This window comes from Perca flavescens, chromosome 17 (assembly GCF_004354835.1).
Source record: "Perca flavescens isolate YP-PL-M2 chromosome 17, PFLA_1.0, whole genome shotgun sequence".
In the NCBI taxonomy this organism is placed as follows: Eukaryota; Metazoa; Chordata; class Actinopteri; order Perciformes; family Percidae; genus Perca; species Perca flavescens.
In genome coordinates this window covers 13,049,556-13,077,117 of record NC_041347.1, presented here as the reverse complement: position 1 = coordinate 13,077,117, position 27,562 = coordinate 13,049,556, and the positions used below count along the sequence as shown (strand labels likewise).

Sequence of the window (27,562 nt, the reverse complement as noted above, 5' to 3'; positions counted from 1 at the left end):
AGGCAGACCCTGATGGGGATGCCCGTCCCTGCAGAGGACAGAGTATATATACACTGCTCCGGGCAGCACACATAATGACACAGTTGCAGCTCGCCCGGCCAAGGGCCCATGAAAAGGTACAGATGGAAAGGCAGTAAAATAGCCTATTAGCCTATTTTACAAATGCATCCAACAGACTATCTTGTGAAAGCTAACATAAAGTTAATGCATTTCAGATTATACTCACCAGACTCAAAGACTGACCGTACTCCTACACAAAAGCACATAAGTATTCAGTGTGTATCACAAAAAATATTGCATACCCACATTCACACACACACACCCACAAGCTCTTAACACAGGGAAAGCTTTAATTACAGTAAGAGGAGCAACTAAAAGCTGCACACGCTATCCAAACCTTAAGTATACACTAACCCTGCCTTTTACACTAAATATATATCACAATAACTTGGAATTAAAGTAAACAGACGGTCTACTTTTAGAAGACTGAATTGTAATAGTTTCCATATGAACGCTGTCAATAGTTTTTTGACTGTTCAGCCTTAGTCCTATGTTAATTGAGTAAAGAAAACTACATGAGAAAACCTTGGTATGTTGGTAATTTTCCTTTTATCGCGCTCAAGTGAGTGAAGCATCCTCATCCAAGATAACATTTATCACACTTTATGGTAGCCTTCTACAGAAACAGAACATAAACAATATAATGTGCTGTGATATGTTTTAGGTAAATTAAACTAAACAAAAAGATGTACGGTTTCCTCATTGCTATTATCGGCCTAGCAAAAAATGTGTAAGCAGAGATCTCAGCTGGTTTCACAGCATCAGCTTCTGCTGATGAATGAGGTGGCTCCACAACTGTTGACAAATGGAAGAGTGCTCTATTGCTTGAGCAGGGTGGCCATATGTCTAGTAATTGCAAGAACTTCCTCAAGAGTTTCAAGAGTCATTTTTGAGCCAGAAAGAAACAGTGCATCGATGAGATCACTGCAATTTCTTTAGCAAGAACAGCAATCTTTTTTACTCTGTTATTGATGAGCTTTTGGGATTAAGTTAATTACTCCCATGGGTTTGTAGTGACTGAAGTATGCCGACAGCTTTAAAGCTCTGAGAATGAGCAAGCCACTCTTTCTCTCACATTTTCTCTCACCTGTGTGATAAATTACAGTTTAGCCAAATGGTGAAAGCAGCATGTTATTGTTGTGACTTTCATTGAAAATAACACATTAACCAGCGCAGCTTTGTGCAGTTTGGCTGACCCAAGTTTGAGGCAAAATTGATGAACCAGACTCCTGACGACCCTGTGTGACCTCACTTATCACTCATGACCCTTGACCCATCTGTCCCTTTAAACAGTTCCTGAATCACTCATGTTCTCACTGAGGTCAGACAAGTCTTTAAACGACACAAGATGCCACATGCATTTGTCTCCTGTGTGACACACATAGTCCCTTATTGTGTTTGTCTTTTATTTAACCCAGAGATTAAAACTAATGGTGGCAGCTGCACTGTCTGCCCTAGGCTGCCGTTATTCCTATTGTAATGTACTGGTCAGGCAGCGGGTCACATTTGCATTCCTATAGATGCTCGTATCAAAGCGCCCCTGGATGACCTCACAGTTGCCAATAGCTGGCCATGGTTCTTCTCCCAGTCAGTAGGATCAAAAAAGCACAGGCCATGTGACCCTATGACTGATTAGAGGTCAGACTCAGTTCAAGGATCTCAAGAGATGAAAAATGGATGCATATTAGTGCCCGCAAAACACGGCAAGTCATCAGGAACTCGGATAGGCAACCTGTCCACCATAAGGATGCTCTGCTCAGGAGAGACCCCTTGGCAATTATTACAGGGCATTCTAAGCAGACGCCAGAAATGATGGGCAAAAACACTACGAAGAAAAAGTCAGCTGTTTAGCTAATGGCTTAATTGCCCTCAGAACCATACAAAGGCTCACAGCATAAGGTTAAGCCAATGAGTTGATACAGAGAGGACAAATTTGAGATCTTTCAATTTGGTTTATCAACATCATAAGGCATGCTACACTGTGGCGCCTTAATAAACCGTACACATTTAGAGAAATTGCTCTATTGCTTTAACTCAATAAACAAATCAACAGCAGTATGTGGGTATGTAATCCTCAAAGTTAAATACTTCTTTCACATACTACCCAATGGTCATAATGTACAGGAAAAGTAGGTGTCTCACAAAAGCAAAGCATATTGAACGTTTTGTTCTAAAAAGAAGAAGGAAAAAAAAGTTTACGACAGAATAAGATCCCCTTGTTTTTTTAAAAAAGTGTGCTTCTTCAACACATAGTCAAGTATGCCAAAAACAACTGCACATTTATAACAAAAATAAAAGGGGTGCTTGCTGGTCCCTTTCCCTCACATCCTGTTGCACACAGCTTGCACATCAAACAGACCCAGGATTTAATAGCCTCTAAATGCTGAGCGGAGTGGTGCTGAGGTCAGAAGCCAAACCAAAGCTCGGGGCCTCCCATAAAGTCTGTACTTTTGCCAATGTGTTTATTTGTGTGTGTTTGTGTTTGTGTGTGTGTGTGTGTGTGTGTGTGTGTGTGTGTGTGTGTGTGTGTGTGTGTGTGTGTGTGTGTGTGTGTGTGTGTGTGTGTGTGTGTGTATCTTGGGATTAAAAAAAGAAACCGTCACCGTTGATGCTCCGATATGAAGTACTTAAACTTTACATTTATCCTCTGGTTTGTATGGTTCATTCACATACATATTAATCAAATTACATTTATCATTCAAATGTGCTGTCTGTAATGCAAACATGCTTCTGAATGTCTAGGCATGGTCACATAGACGCATGCTAATGAGTTTATATGAATTGCAGATTGGGGTGGGATCCTTAAAGACATCTCAGAAAGACTTCTGACTGTCATTTGAATGTTGCTGTACATTTTGCAATGAACAAAAAGAGGGTGAAACTTGACAGGCTGAGTCTTAAACAAAAGGGACAGGGTGTTTTTGGTATTCAAGCCATCTTCATCACTCATTCATGATTGCATTTGACAAATTTGAGGCTCCTGCTAACCAATGCAAATGTCTGCATCAGTGAGTGTGCTTAGGCTATGTGTAATTATGAATGTTATAGTAGTTATGACTTTGTGCGTGTGCAAATGGTTCATACATCCAATTAACACAAACAGACAGTCTGACTGATTGATATGCATGCAAGCAGAATAACCTAAAGCCATCACCTCACCACCTCACAGTTTGTCCCAAGACTGTCATGTGATTTTGTCGCTCTCCGTCACAAGCACGATCTGTTCTAGCCGTAAAAAAGAGCGGAGGAGCAAAAGCAGTGTGTTCGGTGAGACGTGCTCCTGTGTGGGGGGGTTGTCCCCTCCACTCTGTCTCTGACCATCCTCCAGGCCAAGACCCTCTCCATCTCTTCCCATTACTCAGTGACCTGAAACCACGGGGCCAAAAAATCTAACCAGCTCCTCAGTCTTCTTAATGAATCCAATTTTTTGCCTGAGCGCACAAGGCGTGCCCATATATCCATCGCCACTCTAAATTATCTGACATTAATACAAATTAACAAGAGCCACCGCCATCAAGACTGTGCCACACTACAATAGCAGACAATGACAACACATCTGTATCACTGTATGAAGACAGCAACTTCTTCCATACCCCAAAATACAGAGTCAATAATCATCTCATTTAAAACAGGCTATAACCAAGACAAAAGCAGAGGGGCTGATTGGTGTCAGTGCCATTACACCATGAATTATACACAATATGTTATGAAAATATCCATATAATTGACTCCGCTCTATGGAAGACATTAATTCCTGTCCTCCATTAAGTGGTTTAAACGGTCCTGTAAGAGGCCATACATCTCCCGATGCCCTTTATGAGATCAACACCACGTCCCCCTTAGAACTTAATCGACCCTCAGCCATGAAGTCTGATGCAGGGGAATAATTATTTAATTCCTAAAGGTTCTAAGGGTGCCAACTAGTCCATTGCGCCCAGTGGATCTGCAGCAGAGGCCAAAGCTCCTCTTCGATCCATTCTCTTCTCTCATTTATGGTAAGCCAGCTTTAAATGTCAGTACAGTATTTGCATGCCAATGTGCATCTGTCTGCAGCTCATTATTTTCAGATGTTGACAGTCTAATCGCATGCAACTTTTGTCCACTTTGCTAACCTAATGCTTGCTACAGCCAAGTCATACTGAATAGCAAGCAGAGGTTCGAATCTGCAGTGGTCCTATTCACTTTGACAAGGGGGGAGGATAAACGGCTAATCAGTAATGACAGGAGACGTTCCATGCTGAAAATCAAACATCACTGTCCTAACCAAGTCTACTAAATATCACAGATATCATTTATATTGACCTTCTTGTTACATTAATTACATGCGGAGGCTTTGATTCTCCCGCCTGACTTTCTTCTCCCAAGATGTTTTGAGAATGGAGACTGAGCCGGGCAGAACTCTACCTCAGCAGGTGTGATATTACCCTTTTGACAGTGTGACATTCAGACATAAGCCCAGTCCATCTCTCCAGAGAAGTTCATTGTGCCACTCATTCACACAGACAGCAGCTCCTCCACACCTCAGCCGCAGCGAACGCAGACATTTGCTCAAGGGTAGCAAATGTTTTGGTACTTCTCCAAGAGGTGTAGAATTCAGCAGTGTCAGCATCTTTTTGGATTGTAAATACAACCCGTCACCATTCATCAGGGCACCAGAAGGAGAACGCAGACACTTCAAGGCATCATTATTTCGCTGTCCTCAAGCACCTTGACATGAGATCACTGCAGTGCAGCAAAGGGGTAACATCCCTGACCCAGTGTAGGCCAACTACCACAAAAGGGTTATTAACATTTCATGTGGCCTTGGCGTACTCCCATAGTTAAAAAGTCACAGTTAAACTCTTGGAGACAGAGTTAGTGGAGCTGACAAAGTTTAAACAAGTGAACGCAGTAAGTGGGCTGTCTCCTGCTTTCACACGTGTGGAAAATTGACAGCAGTGTCATCCTGTAAATATACAAGTTATGCACACAACGCTGCAGTGGGTTGAGAGACTGAGGTTAGAGAAATCCCCCCTACCGCACCACCCACACGCACACAGTCAAACACACCGAAAAAAAAGTTAAGAGGAAAAAGTTTTGGGGGAGAAGCCACCAATAGGCAGGGCAGGGTGGTGGGATGTGGGATTAATTAAAAGCTGCTGTCACTGTGGTGTGCTAGTGACACGCAGCCACATGATTACTGAGATCTCTGTGTGAGAGGAATCTGCTCCCACAATTCATTTCCTCCCCATTGAGGGGAGGGGGGGGAAATGGGGCCGTCAGTTGTACAAAATACCAAAAAAAAGAGAGAATCATTTTTCATTTAAAGGAATTTGAGAATCCAAAAGGGAAGGAAAGGGCAGGGGGGTGGGAGAAGAAGGATGATGAGAAATTCTTGTGTTTTTGAATAAAAGTCCACTCAATCTATTTCAATCGAGTGGTACACTGGGCTGGTGGGAGGGGGAGGTCAAAGGATCTAAGCCACTATAATCCTAAGCTTGCTGCCTCTTAAAACCTGCTCAAGTTAACATGGTGGTGTGTGTGTCTACTGTATAAACACTATGACACTCACGCAGCTTAAACTAACATCTGGCAATGCTACCACGTCTAACTTTCCACTTATTTCTTGGGATGCTTAGTAATTCCTTTGTTGTGACCTGTATACTGAACACAACTGCTAATCTAGCACTGAAATGATTAGTCTACAATTCTGAAAATGTATTAATAATTTAAGTAATTTATCAAGCAAAAAAAGGTCAAAAATATTCTCTGGTTTCAGCGTCTGAAATGTTAAGATTTTCTGGTTTTCTCTCATTTCCATCATCAAAAAAAAGTATATCATCCATCCATCCATCCATCCATCCATCCATCCATCCATCCATCCATCTAGTCAAACAAGGCAAGCAATTTAAGGATGTTGCCTTGGTTGTTGAGAAGTTTTAAATAATATATCCTAAAAATATTTAACATTAATTGATAATGGCAATAATCAGCCCTACATTCACAGTATGAGCTAGGCCTATATGTTATGTATAAGTCTACACTACCTATAAAACTATGCAGCCATGGCAATTAAATATGCAATTATATTGAGGGTTCAAAGGTTCAAAAACGCCCATGGTGGTGTTTTTCTTGCTTCTTATAAAATATAGGAATAAATAATGTAATGGTTGGATTGATTGTTAGGATTTAGCCTTCTTTCTCAAGTTATTTCAATGTGTGTTTTTCAGCTGCATAAAGCAAGCGGTCAAAATGGTTCACGGAGGTGTAGCATTGGGGGTGTTGAGCATTACAAGGAGGGACACTACAGTATTGAACAATACATGATTTTTGAGTAAAACACTTTGCAGCAGCACATGATCCTTTTGGATGTTTACAATCTATAAAGCATACTTCACATTCTCTTTAGGGACAGACGGAGCAGCCTGCTGACACCTGTGTGTCAGCCATATGCGGTGTTGTCAGATTCTAGCACGTTTGCACTTTTTGTTAATTGTGGCTTCAGTTAACGAATTTATAGCAAGATTGAGAAGAAAAATAAAAATGTCTTGGGAAATTTTCGAAAAACTTCCCACCTGTTTTAAGTGTTGTGAGAGCGAGACATACAGCAAGCGGGTTGGAGTGCTAAAGGTTACACCCCAGCCACAGATGTCATTAACAACAATTCTTATTAAAGGTGATAGCTATGGTGAAAACAGGATACTGTAGACGAGGAAGATGGCAATGGAGCTTAGTAAGTCACACTTAACTCTTACTGTAGATGGCAGATGTGAATACACTGTGGAAGTTTGGAAAATAGACATGTTAATTTACGTGATCTCAGTTTGGCATCTGTTTTGTTGGGGAAAAATGATAACACTCAATGACTTTTTTTCCACTGTGAGACTGTTCCCCTTACCACCTAATAAACCAAAGATTGTGCACCTCAAATTAAAGCTCTTCAGAAGTCAGATGAAATTTTAATTCAATCATTAGCGTTAAGGCTACTAATTATTCATCTCCTTTAATATGCAGACATTTCATTTAAACAAAAACTTAGGCAGAAGAGGAAAGTTTCCAGTTTCAGAAAACACTGCTGGGAATGCTGGCAGGCCCATTTTTCATTTTCTAATTATGCTGGATTATTATTAGCAAGAGACACAACTGTCGAAGAAGACATACATTGATGGAAGTAGTGCACTAATGAAATCAGGAGATGCCAGGAAATGCATGCCGAGCAGATGATGTTAATATAGAGGGATTCTGCTGTGTGTGGTGCAGAGGCCAACCAAAAGCTTAGCACGTCGAAGGAAATTACAAGAAAAACTGAAATAATTAGAATTTTTTACTAGCGAGGATGCTGAGCTTGAGGCAGACGTACATTCCCGGTGTTTCAGGCCAGCAGCATAAGGCCAAATGTTCCCAGATTGGTGCTAATGTGACAAGGGTGATGGCTTTTGTGCAGAGTCACCAGAAGTTGTCAATGGCACCACGAGCTTGGTCATTAATCACCCTGTCTGTGTGTTGTGTGCATACATGACACAAGGGCAGGGTTGGAATGAAAGGGGGTTGAGCCCTGTAACATGGGCTCTCACCCCAGGAGCCCCAATGGACTTGAATGAAGAGGTCCCACACATTCATAGTTACCAGGTCACTAATCAAATTATGTTGATAGCTAGGGATAGCACACAGGACAACAGAATTCATTTAGTATCCCTCACCTCTATTGTCTCTTTGCCAGGGCAGCACTGGAGTCTGGGGATAAATAAGTAACCCCCTTTTCTTCTCAACTGATTTGAATCCGTTCAAATGAATAGCGTGCCTTGTGAGAAAGGCATGAATTAAACAACAATGAGACTAGGTAATTTGGAACTTCTGATGACATAGTTGCCACTGCGAGAAAAACTATGCAAATGCAAATCATCAGCATGAGCCAGATGGTCATAGTTTTGGGCAAATTCACTTAGTCAAGCATAGATAATGGCTCACAATACAAATATGGCCAACACATTATTAAAAGAGAAAAAAAGAAAAAAGGGGGATGCTGAGGTGATATCTGTCCATCCATCGCTCAAGATGATCATTTGGTCATATGTCCCCTGAGGTGACTAAACATAACCTGGCAATATGTCAGACAGGACCGTGTGGGTGTGGGCACTCACACGTGGGTATGCCATTCATGCATAGACCACAGCCCCAAGGGGATCTGGTGCCTTTGCTGTGTAGCATTTTAATTAATCCCGTGATGACAGAATGGATCTGGCAGGTTATGTATGTCTTAGGGCAGGGGTGAGAGGGTAGTCAGGAGAGAGGAACATGACAGTGGGGTTAATGCCAAACCCACCAAAAGGCATAACACAGTGAGCAGCAGGTCCACTCTTGGACAGGTGCTCCTTGGGGTCACCCGCCAACTCCCTAACCACACAAAGCCACCGTCTGTCACCACAGATCCGACCTGCATGGCCCGAAACGGAGAAACACGTGGCCTCTGTTGATTCTGGTAAATGTTACGAATTTTTGATGTGTATAATTAAACTAAACATTTACGTATGTTTGAGACTCTTTTATTACAAGGTAAAAATGTACCAGTTGGCGGTTTGCTTTCATTGCTTGCTCATTTTTCCTGACTTCTGGTCTTATCCTGAGGTGCAGTTAATTTGAGCAGCTTTAATGTGTATTTGACAGAGCGTAGAAGATGTATTATCACTATTGGTTTCTTTGCTTTGTGAAATTTGTCATTTCAATGACCATTTAAGCTCACATTTTACACTAAGTGTGATTTGAATATAAAGTGAGCCATACATTTACATCATCTAAAGAAATCCTTGGGAAATGCAAATCTTCTTTGAGGGTGATTAATTGAAACCTTTACTGTGGCGGCCATTGTTTCATGCCCTGGAGTGGGCCATGGTGGGTGACTGCACATATTGACGGTGAAACTCAATGTGGGCCGGCTTGTCCATGCTTAATCATGTCCAGCCAGAATACTAAACACTGTGAAGGTGAACAGGTTGACCATGTCCCGATGAGGAAATTGTATTCCAGAGTCAAAATGAGAATCGCTTTAATCGATAAGTGCAATGAATGTCTTAGTGACAAATTTCTCAGCATGGAGAAATGACAAATCGCAAAGTTTCACAGTACTTACAGACATTCACAGTGCAAGGTCAACAAGCAGAACAAGACATACATAAGGACCTATGGACAATAATATGCATTATTTTCTGATGTGTTCTCTGGCCATAAGTAACATTACTACAATTGAGTGCATGAGTGCCATTGCTATTTTTCTTTTCAGCACATTGGGTACTCAAATGAATAACATCTGCCCCTCCAGCCCCCAAGGCTGCTGGCCGTCTGTCTTTCAGTTTTAGATTGAAATATACTGTCATGTGCAGTAAGGACAGTGATTACAACAGACAAATACATCAATATTATAGGGCACAAGGCAACACTGCTGCTATAGACTGCCAATTAGCAGAACAAATAGCTGAAGTATTGACTGGATACTCAACCAAGACAATTGGGCCTCATTTAAGAGACCACAATTAGCCAGTTTTAAAGCAGAGGCTGAAAAGGCGCATGGTTTCTCACTTAGCGGTTGTGAAATGAGAGAGACATAGAGGAATGTCTGTGGTAAAGGGATCTTTTGTTGAGGTTCATGTGCTTGAGTTTACAATACAGTCAGAGTGCTTCTTTCATACCACCAGCACGCAATCATGGCAGTATTTTAAGCTATGGAAGAATAGAGAATGGAGGGGACCAAGCAAAAGATGGACAAAGAGAAGATAAGAAAAAAATAGTTGTCAGAAAGGGATACAAAGACAAACAGGGTGACAGACCATCGACCACACAAAAAGACAGTGTAAAACCAAAGAGGTTATGCTAAGTTGAGCATAAGTGGCAAAGCCGCATGCAGGGCTAAAAGACTTCAATAATCAGTACCAATATTGGGATTGCATAAATTAAACTCCATGCTCTATAGTGGTGCTCACGTCAATTTAAGAAAGATTGGTCTTTGAGTTTATGCTTTTGAAAGAAGTTTTGAAAAGTTTTTGTTATTGGGACATTGCATTGCGGTTCTAACAGCTACACAGTTGTCCACTTATGGTAATAACGACATAATGCTGGTAAATCACAGCTACCTAGCAAGCTGCTAACTATCCATCTGATAATGATGTGATCAGAGACTCACCACTTTGTCATTTTAAACATAACAAAGACACAGTCCAGTCTATTACACAGAGTGGTGCTCCCTTCTCGAGGAAACCATTTTTAGCGGAGTGTAAATAGTACACAGGCCAGCAAACAGCACACTAAGAAAGAAAGGAAAACAACAATTGAGAGAACAAGATCTGAGTGTTAAAATAGAGACAGTTTAGTTGTACAACCATGCACAACCTTTCTTCCTGACTCATCTCGTCAAGAAGAGAGATACTATGCACAACCTACCGAGGGATGTTTGTGTATTTTGTGTGGGTGTGTTTGTGTGAAAATATACAAGTGAGCACACACTCAGCAAGGGTGAGAAGATGAAAAAGGTGTTAACGGAGGAGAACAGACATGGAAGCCGTCACACGCAGGAAGGGAAGGAACAATATGGATACTATTACAAACGTATAACCTGTGAAAAGCCGTGGTGATGTGCCCAAGAAGCAAAGTGTGATACATCAAATCAGGGTATAAGGGAAACTAGACCACATGTCCCTAGAGATGGTCATTCTGGCTTCACCCTCCAGGCATGCACACTTCAAAATGTTAAGCTGGCAATATATTAAACTCCAGGGGTGTATCTTACCACTAGGAGTTCTTCTAAATGGCAACTTCCTAGCTAGGAGTTTCCTCTTTTATCCCTCCATTATTCCTCTATGTTCTGACCTATTCAAGAAGCTGCTGAGATCAACTTTTACTAGAAAATGAATAGAAGTCTAAGCTAAGAGAAATGGTTGACCTTGTTTCTATGGATAACACTGTGCTTTACGAAGGGATTTAATCAATATACCCTCAGTGACAGATTCGTAATTCATCATAATAATCCAAGCATAATGAAACATATAATTAATGCTGCCGTATGCACTATGAAGGGGATATTCTGTTATTTGATATAAAAGCACCAAGTAGTTCAGTGAAACCCATTAAGCTAGCTTTTTTTTTTTTGTATAGGAAACATTCTGCGATGATGTGAAATGTAGAGAGTATTTACTGTTTGATGTTGCTTAGAATTCTACACAAACAACTGAGATCTTCCCAGTTCATCAGCACTGCACAGTGGAACCTTCCCAGTGGCCATGTGGCAAAGCGTCCAGGTATTAATGGATTGCTATTATTAGTTGGTGAGGTGGATACAAGGTAGCTCGCTTGTCAAAATGCTCTTGCATCTCAAACCAATCCATTTACAAAAGTTTGATAATATTCCATCTTTAAAAATAATTATAATGCGAAACATGCATACATTATATTCACTGAACATTTATTCCTATTACATACATAATTAAGAATGTAAAGTGTGGCCTACGAACGCACAAGAGTGCAGCATCATGTTTTTTTATTTTTTTATTTGTTAAATAGTGGGTTAACATAAGCGTAGTATTCCAAGGCTGTGTTGTAATGTAAAACAAAATAAAACAGGCAGCTGCAATGTGTACTGCACTTTGGTTAGATGCATCATGTAAATTCATCTGCCATTTAATACAAGCAGTAGACTGAATTCTGTCACTGACTTATTTGTCAAGCCCTTCCACCTATATTTTAACTGTTGGCAGTGATTCTATAAATAGGTTAATAGTAACTATATTTCATGTGCAATATGCTTCTTACAATATTATGTAGTGTTTCATTAGTAGTGTACTTCTTTAAAGCTGGGATTTTAAAAGAACTACTGTTATAATAATTTTATACTGGATCAGCCCAAATCTTTGATTTTTATTCTTTTTAAAATAGCATGAAAAATGAAATTTGAAATACTCATTCTGACCCCAATTCAGAAACTGTAGCACTAGGCATCAGTGAAGTTACATTTTGGAGTATGATAAGTATAACACTGATGACGTATTATTAATAATAAGGTTCATTAAGCGAACTACTTTTGTGTTTTGCAGCACCTAGTCTATATCCACGACAGCCCACTTCTGGGATTTCTAGAGTGCCATCGGAAAATGCACCGTATGTCCTTTTAGGCAGGAAGTCAGTTACCTTCCGCTTTCTTTGTGTTGGAATTTTAAACTCCGATCAATTTATGAGGACTATGGTTAACTGCTCCTCAGATCTCTGCAAGGTAAATCCAGACAGCTAGCTAGACTATCTGTCCAATCTGAGTTTTCTGTTGCACAACTAAAACAACTTTTGAACGTACACATGTTCCACCAAAACAAGTTCCTTCCCGAGGCTATTTTGCAGCGGCACCGTGGCTCTGTGCGGAGCTTAGCACCGCCCAAGACGATTGTGATTGGTTTAAAGAAATGCCAATAAGCCAGAGCATGTTTTTCTCCCATCCCGGAATGCTGTGTGGACTAGCCAGACCCTCCTCTGCAGCGCTGTGGAGGTAGGTCTGGCAATGAGAGACTATGCAGCAACTACAAGTATCAGGAAATATGAAAATCAGGCATTCAGGACACTAAGCAAACAGGAAAATAATGTAGGAGTAACAAGCAGCTGTGTGAAAATCAATGTTAGTTTTTACATGAGGCAATCAGTACTCAGCCCACATTACATTTTTGGATGTTTTACACAAATTTCATTAGCTATTATTTTATAGTCTCATTAATTATGTCCTGTGATTTTGATGGCATTCAAAAAGTTTAAGTGAGACTGTGTCCAAATGAAGGTGCTAATGCTCTGATTGTGTTAAGATAATGTACCTGATGAGGCTATTTCACAGTCTGGCTTCATTTTAGCCGACAAGCTTCATTAGTCTCAGCCTCCAAAATGGCATTCAAACTGCATGGCCAAATGGTTATCAAGTGCTAAGAGCCATACCGTGACCTGTACCACACACCATAAACCTCTGATATTAATTAACATCAGTTGTTCACAGATTTTATTGGGTGATGCCTTTTTAATCGACACCTGCTACGGCCGACAAATTCAGAAGGTACACTTCACTATAGGAGGGCAAAAAAAGACAAATTAGAGACAATTAGTTTGAGGCAAATTGAAGGAAGAGATGGCTGTGCAGATGAGAAAGGAAAAGTCAGGCCACACAAGCTCAGTCTCAGATGGAAATCCAGACTATAGGGGGAGACCCAATGTCTGCCAATGTGAGATAAGGGCAGCACAGAGACTATGGCGCTCTGCCTTATACTGTTGCTTTAGAAAATGGAGTGGAGAGAAATGGTTGGGGTCAGGGCTGCAGCAGGATCAGTTTTAAGAAAGCTCTATACCCAAAGAGGCCCTCTGATATGTGTAGAACAAGCAACTTTTGTTCTTTATTTACATTCTTGCTGGATTGGCTGGGATGAATTATGGAGACTATTTTGGTTTGCAAAGGGGTTGATGAGAAGGTGGGCCAAGATGCAAGTGAAACCCCAGAAGCCTTGAGCCCCAGAAGCCATAGTTTGTGAGTGTGTTCTCCAGAAGAGGCAACAAGTCCCTGCCAACATGGTGAGAGTGTGCCTGGCCTCAGCAAGATCATCAAGGCCAGCTGGAGAGGGGAGGAAAACAGGATCCAGAGCACAGCTGTACAGGTATTCCCACTAACACTGTGGCTTCTTTTATTTCAGAACATTTAAGTGTGTGGAAATATCATGCATTAACATTTTAACAGCTGTTCTAACAAATAAAAAGAAGAGACTGCGCCAATCGCTCAAGATAAACTCTTTAGCAAGAAAACCTTGTCCTAAAAGGGCTCTTTGATGGACTCAAGCCCCCTTAATCATCTCTCCCACAACCAGTAAGTGTATTACTCATCTGAGAGAGTTATTAGTACATCATGTACAGTAGGCCAAGTCCACAGTCCATTGCTATGCACATCAAATTCTCCTCGACAAAGAAACTAAGCTTCTTCTAGCTCAGGGCTAGAAGTTGCCAATATTAAATGGATAAAATCCCAAAAGAGGCTTTGGCAGATGTAAAACGAGACAAAAATGAGTAAAATACCAGAAAAATGACTAATCTACTGTCCGGGGTAATGAAAATGGGCTAAATGTCTTGTACTGACATCTATTAAATTGAAATTTGTGGGCCTGTTGGCAAATACTCAATTTAAAAAACAGTGGTCCTGCTTCTATCAGAGGTATATTACAGAAACTTGTTATTTAATGTCATGATATAAAATCTCAAATGTTTCAGATTTTTTCAACCTTTCTGATTGTGTTTCCCAGATTGCATCTCATGAATTTGTATTTAACAGGTCCTAACCCTTACTAACAGACTAAGGTAGGATTATAAAAGGTAGAATGTTTCTGTACAGTCCCTGAGCACCAAATTCACTTCAGATCTTTATTTATGGATGTGTTCATGCAATGTAGAGCATTTTGTTGCTAACATTTTTAAATAAGATTTTAAATATTCAGTGAGTTTTACAGAGGTGCAACAAGTGGATAGCGAAATTGTATTGTCATTCTAATATTGTGCATTAACATGATAATTCTGTAATTTAACAATAGTGTAACAACGTACGTATAGCCATTACAACACTGAGAAATGAGTTAATGTGTTTAATGTGTTGCCATAATACTATAATAATTTTCATAAACCATTTTGTGTTAAGTTAAATTAATGCAAAATCTTGGACAAGTTGAACCCAATTCCTCCGTTATGCCTGTGGCACCTGGCCTTAATCAATCACCACCCTAATGAAAACTACACCCCAGTGGCTCTATAGTGTTTGAAATGAAGGATGAAAATTCCATACTTTGTCTGTGTTTAGCTTCATCTCCAATTTAGGGACAATTGAAATCCATCGCTATGACTTCACACAGTGTGGTGAAGTCAAATGAGCAAAGCTTTGACAGTGAGCATTCATTGAAAACAGTGACTGTTACATCTTAATATGCAATGCAGAGTTAATAGAGTGGGAGTGGAAAAGGTTGATGTATGAACCATGAAAGATTTTTTTTTTGGTGATTGCAGGACCATTCAAAATCGTATTACTAAAATTATCCCTTGTTTCCTTTCTTTAGGCACTTGAATGAGTCTCTCCATGTGACAGAGAAACATTATTCACAAGGCCACCATTCATTTGCAGTTCCAAATCTAAAATCCCCTGGGTCTTACCAATAGTGGTAACGATTTGGTTTGTTTTCCTCTAAGAGACTTTTACCCTTTACAATCTCATATTAGCAGCCCACAGTAACCCCCAGTATTAGAAAGAGACATCAACTAGGGAACAGCTATGTTAGTCTACTATAGTATTGTATCATGACAGGCATGGCACTTTCATATCTACAAGGACCATTAGGTAATTCATTTATGATGCTGGTTTATTTATGAGTTTTGGTAATAAACCCTTTCATAGTTCTGAATAACCTAATAACGATGTGTTATATGCTATAATGTGCTTAATGAACTCTTGGAAATGAGTGTGTTAAATCCTTCTTGCATCATGAGGTGAATGTGAGTATGTGAAGCAAAACTGATGAAGTGATGTGTGCGGGAGCATGTCAAAAGCAGGCGACAGCTGTTTGGGTTCATACAGTCACTGGTAAAGGTTTGTCACATTTCATATACAAAACAAGAATGTTATAGCAGCTCTGTGAGGCTGCACAGCTGTGCTTCCAACTATTTGCTAATGTCAGGATGCAAACCTGGTCACAATATTTAGCCGGTATAATGCTCACTTACTTAGCGTGATATATATATATATATATATATAGAGAGAGAGAGAGAGAGATATATATAGAGATAGATAGATAGATAGATAGATAGATAGATAGATATTAGCATACTAACATTTGCTAATTAGCAATAAACAAAAATGTACAATGTACGAATAGTAATGGATACATTTAAGTTTGAACCTGATGAGGGTGCAGATGAAAAGTGAAGAGACACAAGGGCATGAATGTCTGAAACAAATTATACAGCAATCCATTGAGACATTTATTCTAAAAACCAAAAATGTGAACCTGCTGGTGGCAGGAGATGAAAAGTCAGGGGATCACCAAAGTGTGAACTGTAGACCTCATCCTCTGGGGTCCATACATGTTTGTACAAAAGTTCCTGGCAATCAATCTAATAGTTGTTGAGGTACTTCATCCTGGACAAAGGTGGTGGACTGACTAACCTGACAATTGACTGGCCAACATTGGCATCCTGAGAGCCACGCTGCTACTATGGCTAACAACAGTATGTGAAGCTTTGTCCTTATGGCAGCTGTTTCAGCATACGCAAACACAGGTGTGCGTGCCCTTTGCAGTACTGCTTGTTAAGTGTAAAAACTATTTGATGAAGCATGCCAGGCTATCACTTTAATGAACATATGGCCCTTTCTGCTACTGAAATGCATATCAAAACTCAACAAACATATTTAAAAATGAGGCGGCCATATGATTAATATTAAGATGGTAATTACACATAGTGGTATGTTTTGAAACTATGGCGTTTTAATCCAACAGGAAGGGAGGCCCTGAGGATCAGGACCCAGAGTACAGTGAGAGGAAAGACACTCTTGGTCCGCTCCATATAGTCATTAACCTTTCTCCAGCAGGGAAGGCTGCATGCTTTCTTCTTTCATTCTATTCACACACTTCATTAACAAGCTCCCTTTCATAGACTAATTCCTGTTTCAAATTCGCTCTTTGTTAATTAGACGCAGGTTTAACCCCACAAAGAGCCTTTATTGTGTTTTATTTTATTTATTTATTTTAATAATAGTGCCCCATGTAAATGAATTAGCAAAAAAAAAAAAAAAAAAGAAAAAAAAAAAAAACTGACCGAGGCAGACACAAAAATTTATTGGCAAGTAATTGAGTGTGGATGCAACCACATTTGTGCTTTTTCAGTCAAAAATAAAAGCTGGTGTCTCGCCTTGGATTTCTCTTCTGTTGGTGTTCCTAATTAACTCCTGTTTTCAGGAGGGATTTAAAATAGGCCAATGAAGAGACATGCTACAGGAAGGGTTTTAAGGGCCTCCTCATCCAGTAAATTAACCTTGGCTGCCTTTTGCACCCACAATGTAACAGGTTTCTAATCAATTTCTGGCTCTACAATGTTATTCACAGACATAGAAAAGACGCTCAACATGAATTATGCCTTGATAACAAAGTACTTGAACACTTATCGCCAAACCGCAAGCCACTTTTCTCAGGAACTGTCAGGATACACATCCCCTGGTTCTGCCCCTGGAGTCGAATGACCCGATGGTCAGACCACAGCTGGCATACAGCCTGTGATAGAGGAACTGCACGCAGATGTAACAAAGAGAACAGCAACAATGTACACTGTCCCATCTTAAGAGATGCCCGCAGTGAGAGAATCCCACTCAGTGAAAGCCTATTAACCTTTGGCCTTCATATTAATGGGGGGCTCTCTTCCAACAGCAGCACCCCTCTACCTCGAACCCCCTTCTCTGGAGTGTCCACTTGCACCATCAGCACACAAAATGAACACAGTGATGCAAACAACCACAAACGTGGATGCTACATTTGCGTGTTCCTCAGAGATGCTGACTGCAGCCTTGTCCATCCATCCATCAAGTGCACATTTAGGAGGACGGTATCCTTGAAAATACAGGTTTTGACATTGAGGGTGCAGACAGTCTACAGATTCAGCAACAGGGATTTCACTTCCTCCCTCCTCTAATCACCAAGGTGTAATTAAACAAGACAATTAATCTCCAATCCAGAGACTCTTCTGTCTTGTAATAATCAAGGGTCAAAGAAGCATGTAACAGCTATAGCTGTGAATTTGTTTATCTCTGCTGCAGTATGTTCAATGTCACTACTCTTCATAAGGTTTAAGCATAAATGAAGTACAGATGTTCGATTGAGCCTCGAAGATGAAAGAGAAGCTCGCCACAGCTGCTTCCCCCCCACATACAACCGTGAAGTGACGCTTTGCTGAGATCACATCAAAGCACTTGGGATGGCTGCTCTACCCTGTCAAACACAGTGGTAGAAATGACCCGATTAAACACGATCCTTCTTTTCAATAGTCTAAAGGAGTCAGTCTCTTTTTGATGAGAGTGGAAGGAAATATGAGCCATTTCTACCACTGCTTAATTGGCAGTGTTTTACTAGCACCACTGACACCAGAGGAGAACAGTCAGTGCTGAGACACACGAGTAGGACGGTCATGGAGACAGGGTGAGTCTGCCGTGGACAGAGATTACTTCATCTTTTTGTCTTGCACACAAATGCTAATAAAATTAAAGAAGTGCATCTAGAATATACCTGACTTATGTAACTCTGTGGGATATGGTGAATAAGACAGAGTCCCAATAAGTCGCAGAGTTCCTTTAAGTGGGACTTCACAAGAAATTGTCAATAGTGTGGCTCAAAGGATGTACATTGCTGGGATAAAGCATCCAGCGCGTGGTCACTCCCCTTCCACTATCTCCGCTATCCATTTTGCAAGGGCACCATTGCTGCATCCGGGGCTTAGCGCTGCCCAGGAAGGTTTTGATTGGTTTAAAGAAATGCAGACAAGCCAGAGCATTATTTCCCCTTATACCAGAATAGATAAGCGGTGTAGCTAGACCATATTTAAGCGCTGACACAGCACAGTGGATGAATGTGAGCATGGGCCAGCGCTAGAGGAGTTTGATTTCAGGAAATCATCTCTCCCGCCATATTAGACCTTCATTAAAAAGGAACTGGCATTGAGTTTGTAGAAAAGTATGACAACATTGATAAAAACTTGAAGTTCGATGTAAGAAGGGACAGCAATGTTTGTACTTTCTGAATCTGTTCTTACATTTGCCATGATTGCTTGGTTTGGTAACCTGAACATCAGGGACAAAAACCACCTAAGCCATATCGTAAAAGTGGCTGGCACGGCGATAGGTATCCCACAGTCCCCCTTGATAGCCATCTTTGACCAGTAAGTATTCGGCAAGGCCCGGTCCCGAACCACCCATCACTCCGCGTTTGTAACACTCCCCTCAGGGCAAAGATTTAGTTTACTCCGGTTCAAGAGCAATTAGAATAAAAACTCCTTTGTAACTCGTAATGTAGACATTTAAGAGATTGCTCCTGTGGTGTATGTACAGGAAACATTTTTGCACTTCATGTCTTTGTATTGTTGTCTTTTTGTTTATTTATTTGTGTTTTTTTATCTTGCACTCCAGACTGCAGATCAAGTTTCCCGTCTGGGATAATAAAGTCACTGAGCTGAAAAAAAAGGTTTGGCAATGCTAAACTAGGCATATTATGGTCATGTTGAATTCAGTCAAACAAGCCTACAGAATTTCAGAGCCTGAGTCGCAGCCACCTCCCTGTAGAACTCACTACCAAACCACATTAAAAATGCCCCTACAGTGTCAGAATTCACAAAGGCCGTCAAAAGCCAGTTCTACAAACTTACCTTCCCCAGCTTCACAAAACCTCCCGGGGGAAAACGCTTTGTTTCTAAATCTATAAATTTAGAAGAAGAAAAAAAGCTTTAAAAAGATTATATTAATTAAAATAATTAAGTATTACATGAGCAGCACATGTGAAATAAGTGCAATGAAATGTGCAAAAATATAAATAAATCAACATGACGAAATATGCTCATTCAAGAACACAGCTCCAATTAGAACTGCAACGATAAGTTTTTTAATCGATTAACTATTTTGATATTGATTCATTTTTTCAAGCTAAAATACCAAACATTTGATGGTTGCATCTTTTCCAATGTGAAGATCTGCCTTTGTCTTACATTATAGAAAAGTGTATGTCTTTGGGTTTAAGGTTTTGGATTGCTAAAAGAGTGACATTGCAGTGGAGTGAAAAAACACACAAAAAAATTAGATTTTTGCTTGGAAGCAATAGTAATATTGTCCGTGTGAAAAACAAAAACATCTATTGCTCAATATCAATAAAGACTATGGCTGACAATATTACTACTACACATAACACCAAACATTGCAGTTGCTATACAGCCCCCATTTAAGAAGCTTGGAACACCAAGCTAAGTTTGTAAAAAGATCTTGGTACTGAGGAATCTATTTTAAGAGAACCACAATCAATCTGGCCACAACAGCGAAGCTAAAAAAACAAAGCATTTTGTTTACGCTGTATTGTTTTTTAAAGTGCCATCTTTTCTTCCAATAAGAAAGATAATGTTACAAGAGGAAATTAATATAAAGTGTGTGTGTGTGTGTGTGTGTGTGTGTGTGTGTGTGTGTGTGTGTGTGTGTGTGTGTGTGAAAGCAGCAGTGAAAACGAGATTGAAGAGAGATAGGTTTAAAGACTGCGTACAGTAAGTTGAGAAGCGCGCAGCCAGACAAACATTTCCCAATTACCTTCCATGCAGGGTTTTCATTAAGTACTTCCACATAAGAGTCTGACTGGCTGCTCTTTGTCTCCACAGCCGTCTGGAGCTAATCAAATTCACAGGCCGTCTCAGAAGCCATCTCAGCCTCCCATTATCATTAATCTGGATGGCCATCTCATCGGCACCGTGGTTAACGAACAGTGTTAGGGCTAGAAATTCAATTTTCTACAGTTAGCAATTGAATTGGTGATCAATTGTAGCATCTCAGAGATGAAGGATTGTCAAAGCGGGGTCCTCCATTGTTCCATTTTCGGAACGCTCAGATGAGCTCCTGAATCCCATTAATAAAGCAGCAGTGCAGCAGCTGTGCATCACGGACCAGCCAAAACTAAAGCTGAATCTCAATGTTATTTCCACTGTGGGAGAAAGGATGGGAATGACAAACCAAAACTACCATTACTAGATGAAATGTAGCATATGGTGCTGCAGTATGTAGTCCCCAACGGAGGAGGACTAAACCATCAACCACCAACATTAATGGAAAATATGTTGTGTGGGAAATAAGTGATATAAAAATCTGAAAATTCATTCTGTAGGAGTGAAGAAGGCATGAGATTTATGTTTATTGTGGTGATGAGAGTTATCAGTGTTAGGATGGTAACATGATACAAAGCAGAATGTGTAATTGCATTACTTCTCTGGAGTGGAATAATGAAAGGCATTAATGCTAGAATTTTAGTTTCACATTACAGTTACAGACAGACTAACATCGAGGCCCCATTACATGTTCTATACCTTCAAATTTTAAACATTACTCATGTCATTGCTAGGGCTGAATGATTAATCTCATCTCAATTCCTCTTCACATTACTATTACGGTATTATACATCTTTAATCCACCGCACAGCACTTATTTAAAAAGAAAATACGTCACTTTTAAAGCTGGTCCACCTGTTACTCTGGTTATTTCCTTACAAGCAATGTAGCATTTAAAAAGGTTTTTCCTTTTTTTCCCTTTTCTTTTATTAAAAACAAGTCCGGCGCAGTACTCGCTCCACATAAAACGCTTCATTACATCACTTCCAGCAAACTTCACAGAGAACAATGAGGGCAAAACAGCATAATTGATTGGTTTTAGACAAATACTCTCCAGTTCAGCTAAAAACACAACACCAAATCTGTCAGCACATTAGCGTGTCGTTCACTACCAAGCCTGTATGTAACCGGTAGGCTACCGACAATGTTTCACCCGATTTAGAAGTTTAGATAACACACTCGACTTTCCTGCTGTTACAGACGTGAACGAACCACAGACCGTTGCCTCGTTCATGGACTCACGGCGGTGCATCGCTGCAGTTCACAAAAATGATTGTGCAATTATAGGGGAAACACTAATTTCACATTGTTATGAGAGGAGAGCGAGAGAGAGAGCGAGAGCGAGAGAAACTGCACTAAGAGGAAATGTAAAGTTGTCATGTGGTCGTAAACGTACGGTGTAGTTTTCAGCTTGTCTATGAATAAATGCTGCAGCTGTTCCAGTGTCTTGCTTCTCAACTGCTGGGTTAAGTGAAGGGGGTTAGCCCTAGCTTTGTAAACAACATGTTATGGGAGATGTATGTAAAATAACATCAGTATGTTCACATGTCATCGTGGGGCTTTAAGTTATCAAAATATGTTTAGAGTGGAAGAGCCATTTACTTAGTTCCAAGAAACGTCTGAGCACATTTATGGTAAACACAAGATTTAAAGTGGTGCTTTTGCAGGATTAATTGTGAAGAAACTCAGTTTTACAGATGGTTAATTAACTACATTTATATTGTGCTTTTCTAGTCTTAACCACCTCTCAAAGCGCACAGCTCTGTCAATTAAATCAACTAATCGATTAGTCGACAAAATCGTATAAGTGTTAGTCGACTAAGAATTTCTTTAGTTGAGGACAGCCGTAGTTTACTGTAAGTTTAGTTTTTTACAGTTCAATAGCTAATTAATTCATGCAACACTGCATCTCATTTCATCATTACACATAGACCTGGCCTACATGAAAGAGCAGTTTATTTGGTGACTGTATCCAATGTTGAGTTGGTCATGCTATAGAATGATTTATTGCTTGTAAATAATACAGAAGACACGGAACTTATCTTCTGAATCGCAATTGCAATATTGGTCTAAAACAATCACAATTCTAAAACAATCACAATTAGATTATTTTCTCCATATCTTTCAGCCCTAGTTATTGCTATCAACATTGTATTGTAAAAAAATACTTTCATATAGCCGGTGCTCTCCTTTCATCTCATTCCTGTTTACATGAGATGAAAAGGACAAGAAATGGCAATGACGGGAGTGCTAACAATTGAAGGGTGCATGTATGTGACATTATTTTAAATTTGCTACAAGCAGGAACAACAGCATATTAGTAGTTCTAGGATATAACAAAAAGTAAAGAAACAAACACTTTTCCCAAGGAGAAATTGTTAATATAATTCAATTTGTTAGCGTTAAAGAGAAGTAATACATTATACAAGTAATGTTTTACTCTAATGGCCTTGGCAGGGTTGTTTATCATGCAATTATACAAAAATATGAAAAAGTACTGCATTTAAAAACTGCAATGCTCTGAGTTGTGAGTCTGACAATATCCAGTAAGTGGGTCTGGTCTTGTGAGCACAGGGAATAGAATAGATGTTTTGTGTTAGGGGAGCACCAACCCTTTTTTCAATGCTGCATAAGCTACACTGTTTGACTGCAGTGGGGTTTATTGAGACAAAGTGCCTGCCAGTAGAGCATAAGACTAATAGCATGCTGCCATTTCTGCTTATATTGTTACACCTGCCCCAAAGGATAGCTACAATGCTATGAAATTGCACCACAAGATGTGCTGTTGTGACATTTGGCACAGTATGCAGTACAAACTGACATCAGCAACAAGTAGTGAACCCGTGTGATGTACTGTGTGCTTAAAGCCAATAAGAGTGAGATTTTAGAATTCCTCAGTGCATCAATCTTCACTGGAAAGGCTTCATTTTTCAAAAATACTTCAATCAAATACAACTTCTCCACATAGTAACTTTAACTTAAGTCTGATCAGATGAAACTGAAATGCATGATTTGGGGATTGAATACAATTTCAAACCAAACTACAATCACTGTGTTGCTACATGAGTTGGTGTCATAAGCACAACTGCAAAATGCCATGTGTGGAGACGCCCTCACAGGGAAACGACACATTTGAGCACAAAGCAATTATTAACTCCTTGAGTTTTGTTAAATGACAATTAACACTGAATATGAAAAACAGATAAACAAGAGTTCCCAGACAACTTGATTTCATCATGACAGACGTGCAGCCAAAGAAAGAAGATGAACACAGAGCTATGAAAGCGCGCACACACACACACACACACACACACACACACACACACACACACACACACACACACACACACACACACACACACACACACACACACACACACACACACACACACACACACACACACACACACACACACACACACACACACACACACACACACACACACACACACACAATTCAACACTTCAACTGTCCCAAAGAGGAGGGGGAGGGTAGATATGAAAGCACTTATTTGTTGGCCTTTGTGCAGCGAAGTGCTCTGTCTTAGCGCGTGCTGGAGTTGCTCACCAGCTCCCCCGCATACTTGCGGCTGTTCACACACGTATCTTAGTAACGGCACAACGTAAGCGACATTTGCAGAGAGTCTTACTGTAAATATGACTGAGGACGATCGATTTAAAGAACAGGGCCGGCTGCCTGTCTCAGAGAGAACAAAACTGTTTATAATATGTAACAGAGAGCCGGTGAAAATGGGAAGTTTTGTGTAGGATGTGTTTATGTTTCAGGTTAGAACAAAAAAACAATGGTGCTATACAAAAAGGTGTATTTCCCTGCTTTATTTCTAGATGTGTGTGCTACATGAAAGGAGAATGGTTGCACCACCTGGGTATCCGTTTGCGTCAGCGTCCCATTTATTTTACACGCTCAGTGACTGTCCTGTTCAGTTCCACCCATTTCCCGGGCTTTTGTTTAGGTAGACCTTGTCACAGAAGATATAAAAAGGTATGGATAAATATGAAAAGCAGATGTGGCTGCAACAAAATGGCATACTTTACTCCTGCAACTTCTTTTGTTTTGGTTTTTAACGTCCAGACAACGAAGTACAACACAAAAGTTCCAGGGAAAAATAACACATGTAATCACAATTACACAAGACGACAGGATGTCCAATTCTGAACCTCCAATACTCTATTGTCCTCAATACACGACATGAATTTCACTTTTCTTTTTTTACGGGGAGCAAATAAAATAAATTATATTTTAATTCAGGTGACAGGAATATGAAAAATAATCCATCTATAATATATTTTACCATATAACTTTATCTGATTCACTGGAAGACAGAGTGAAGCAGATGTCATTAGAGTATGCGGGGGATGTGGGCAGAGCCAGCAACTACACAGGACAGTGGCGTGACTGGCGTCCCTTCTCCTACTCTGTTGGACATGGACTAAGACCCCCTTCGAGGACACTGTGAACTGATCCTGATTATCCCAGTGGGCCTAATCCTCAGAAGCCGGCACTGCATGGCCATTCCCCCCCCCAAAAAAAAAGCCTCACTTCAGTGGACAGAGTATCCAAGACACTGTGCCCCTAAACTGTGAAAACTCTCTTCACAATGGGGACTGAGGAGAGAAAGAGACCCCAAAATCCACCCCCTTCCCTCATCCCCCCACAGTCCCCATCGTCACACTTGGGAAAGCAAAGGAGCGCAGCTTCATCCTAGGAATCCTGCTCAATATCCTGGGATTAGCTGCGGCCCCTCTCAGTTCCCCTTTCCTCCCTCCTGCTAAGGCTAATTCAGACTGAACTCGTCTGGCCAGATTCATTGTAAAAGCCCCACCACACAAGAGAAACAATCAAATATACTAAACTTTAATCTCTTATGAGCTCATATCTCAGTCTCCCCTGCCTGCACTCAAATCCCATTGAGGGAGAGAGAGCCTGGGAGTTTGTTATATACAACAGGCCACATCCAGGTATACACCCACAGTCACATATCAGGAAGCACAGAGAGCCTGATGCCGCATAATTATTCAGGGAAATCAATGAGCAAGTCCGAGCTCAAATGTGTCCTTCTGAGTTGCATTGCCAAGCAATTTGAAATGTAACTAAATGAAATGGACTATAGCCAGTTGCTATATCAATTTAGCGTTTATATTGCATATGAGACTCCTTCACACTTTAATTCTGTCAATACACAGGATTTGTTTTGTATAGTCACGATCCATATTCAGCAATTAACAGTGACAATAATACAGATTCAGCTGTGGCAGTATGTGTGTTTGAAGGGTGGCGTGGGCAAAAAACATGTCCCTATAGTGAAACATGCAATTGCATCCTCAATGGAGGCTTTGAAAAGTGCTTTGAAGCATCTGTGGAAGCCATGGGAAGTGGGTCCAGCTGTAAAAATACGAGTGCGCCTGGAACTGCCACCCATGCTGCAAGCATTGTGTGTTTGTGTGTCTACAAGTTAGTCAAAGACTGATCCTGTTGCTACCATCTTCATATCCTGTCACTACCCCCTTTTCTCTACTTCTGCATTCACTCTGTGAGGTCTAACACCAAGGGCTACAAACATCACTCATGTGCTCATCTGGATTCTGCGCTTCCCACCGACACTGCTCCGTCACAAATACAATTTATGCATTTTTATTTAGAAATCTTTACTTCACCCATTAAAAAGGGAGCTCAGCGCTAACGGGAATCCAAAGAGATGAAGAAAATTGATAGCTCCTTAGTGGAAATCACATTACCCTTTATGCTCTATCAAATTTTATTTTGCCTCAAAGGATGCCTCTTTGCCTCTTGGAAAGGCATCCTTTTGAAATTAGATTAGACACGTGCAGTAGAGGTGAGAGGATCAAAACAACAATTGAGTGCAAATGCCTTTACAAGGCATCGCCAACCAAAGCTGTTGGTCTAATGTTGGTCACCCCCTGCCCACTAAAATCATGCTAAATCAGACTTGACTATAATGATCCATCAGGATTAACTAGAGTTGTTGGTTTAGCTTTCAGATCAGCTTCACTGTGTGTGCAGCTCTGACTTACAAACACTGTAGTTAAGGGAATCAGAGGTAGGTGTATGAGGTTGCTTTTGGTAGTGACCTGGCCTTCTTTTGTTCCATAAAAGGCCTGTCGACTTTAGCCACTTTGAGGCATACACAAAGCAGCTGTTAATTGGTGCTTTCCCAGGCAAGTGGCCAGCAGACATTCTCAGTCTAATGGCGGCACCTGCATAAACTGTTTACTCATATTGGCTTACATCCTGTTTTGCTGTTTTCTTGCCAGTCTCCTTCCTGTTATGGTGGCCATTTCAATGCAATCATGGCTTGACTTCAGATACAAAAACTTATAAATGCAAGTTCACGCACAATCTGCTACCCATAAGATAAATCTGTAGGCGTGGGAAATAAAAGGAAAGGAGAAAGACCGGTTAGTTCAATGAAAGAAACAAAAGGTACAGGCCTCTCTCTCTGAAACTCAGAGTGGATTCTTGTGTAGTGGCATGTATGCAAATCTGGCCATTGGGAATATGCTTTGGCTCTACTGCGCCCTATTCTGATGATGCAGTTTGATGCAGTGGAGGAGGAAATTGAGTTTAGTCAGATAGAGAAGCTGAGTTAACGTGGCCTGAAGGGAAAGAAGAAGGAGTCGCCTGGGTCCCGTGGGTAGAGAAGCAAAGTCCTCAAGAACCCGGGCCAGGGCATATAGCCCCGAGGAGACAGGGACAGGGAGCTCAGTGGATTGGACCACAATGACATTCAAATGTATAGTCAACTGTGTTGGAGGTGGTAGGAGAAATGTGGGATTTAAAGTATTGAAACTCTGGGGGTCAAAGCATTTAAAATGAACAATTCAATTTTTCCTGATCGCCAACACCACCTTTCTAATGACAGCCCAAAACGGAATTTTCCCACTTTTACCTTCCCTGATGGATGGCTATCCTTGGAGGCCTTTATCTGCTGAACCTTACTTTAATAGCTGCTAAAGGCAGACTCTGACCTGAATCTGTGGACTTTGTGAGAGCAAGCAACCAGAGAAGAGAAGAGGTGGAGTGGGTGAAAATGTGAGCTATGCAGGGGGATGG

The 27,562-nt window shown here is 40.6% G+C and overlaps 1 protein-coding gene across 5 annotated transcripts in view; it reads right to left on the bottom strand.

Moving 5' to 3' along the window:
• The window catches only part of macrod2 (mono-ADP ribosylhydrolase 2), a 442,811-nt gene that overhangs the window by 363,621 nt on the left and 51,628 nt on the right, over nucleotides 1–27,562 (bottom strand). The gene's annotated exons all lie outside the window — the stretch shown is intronic.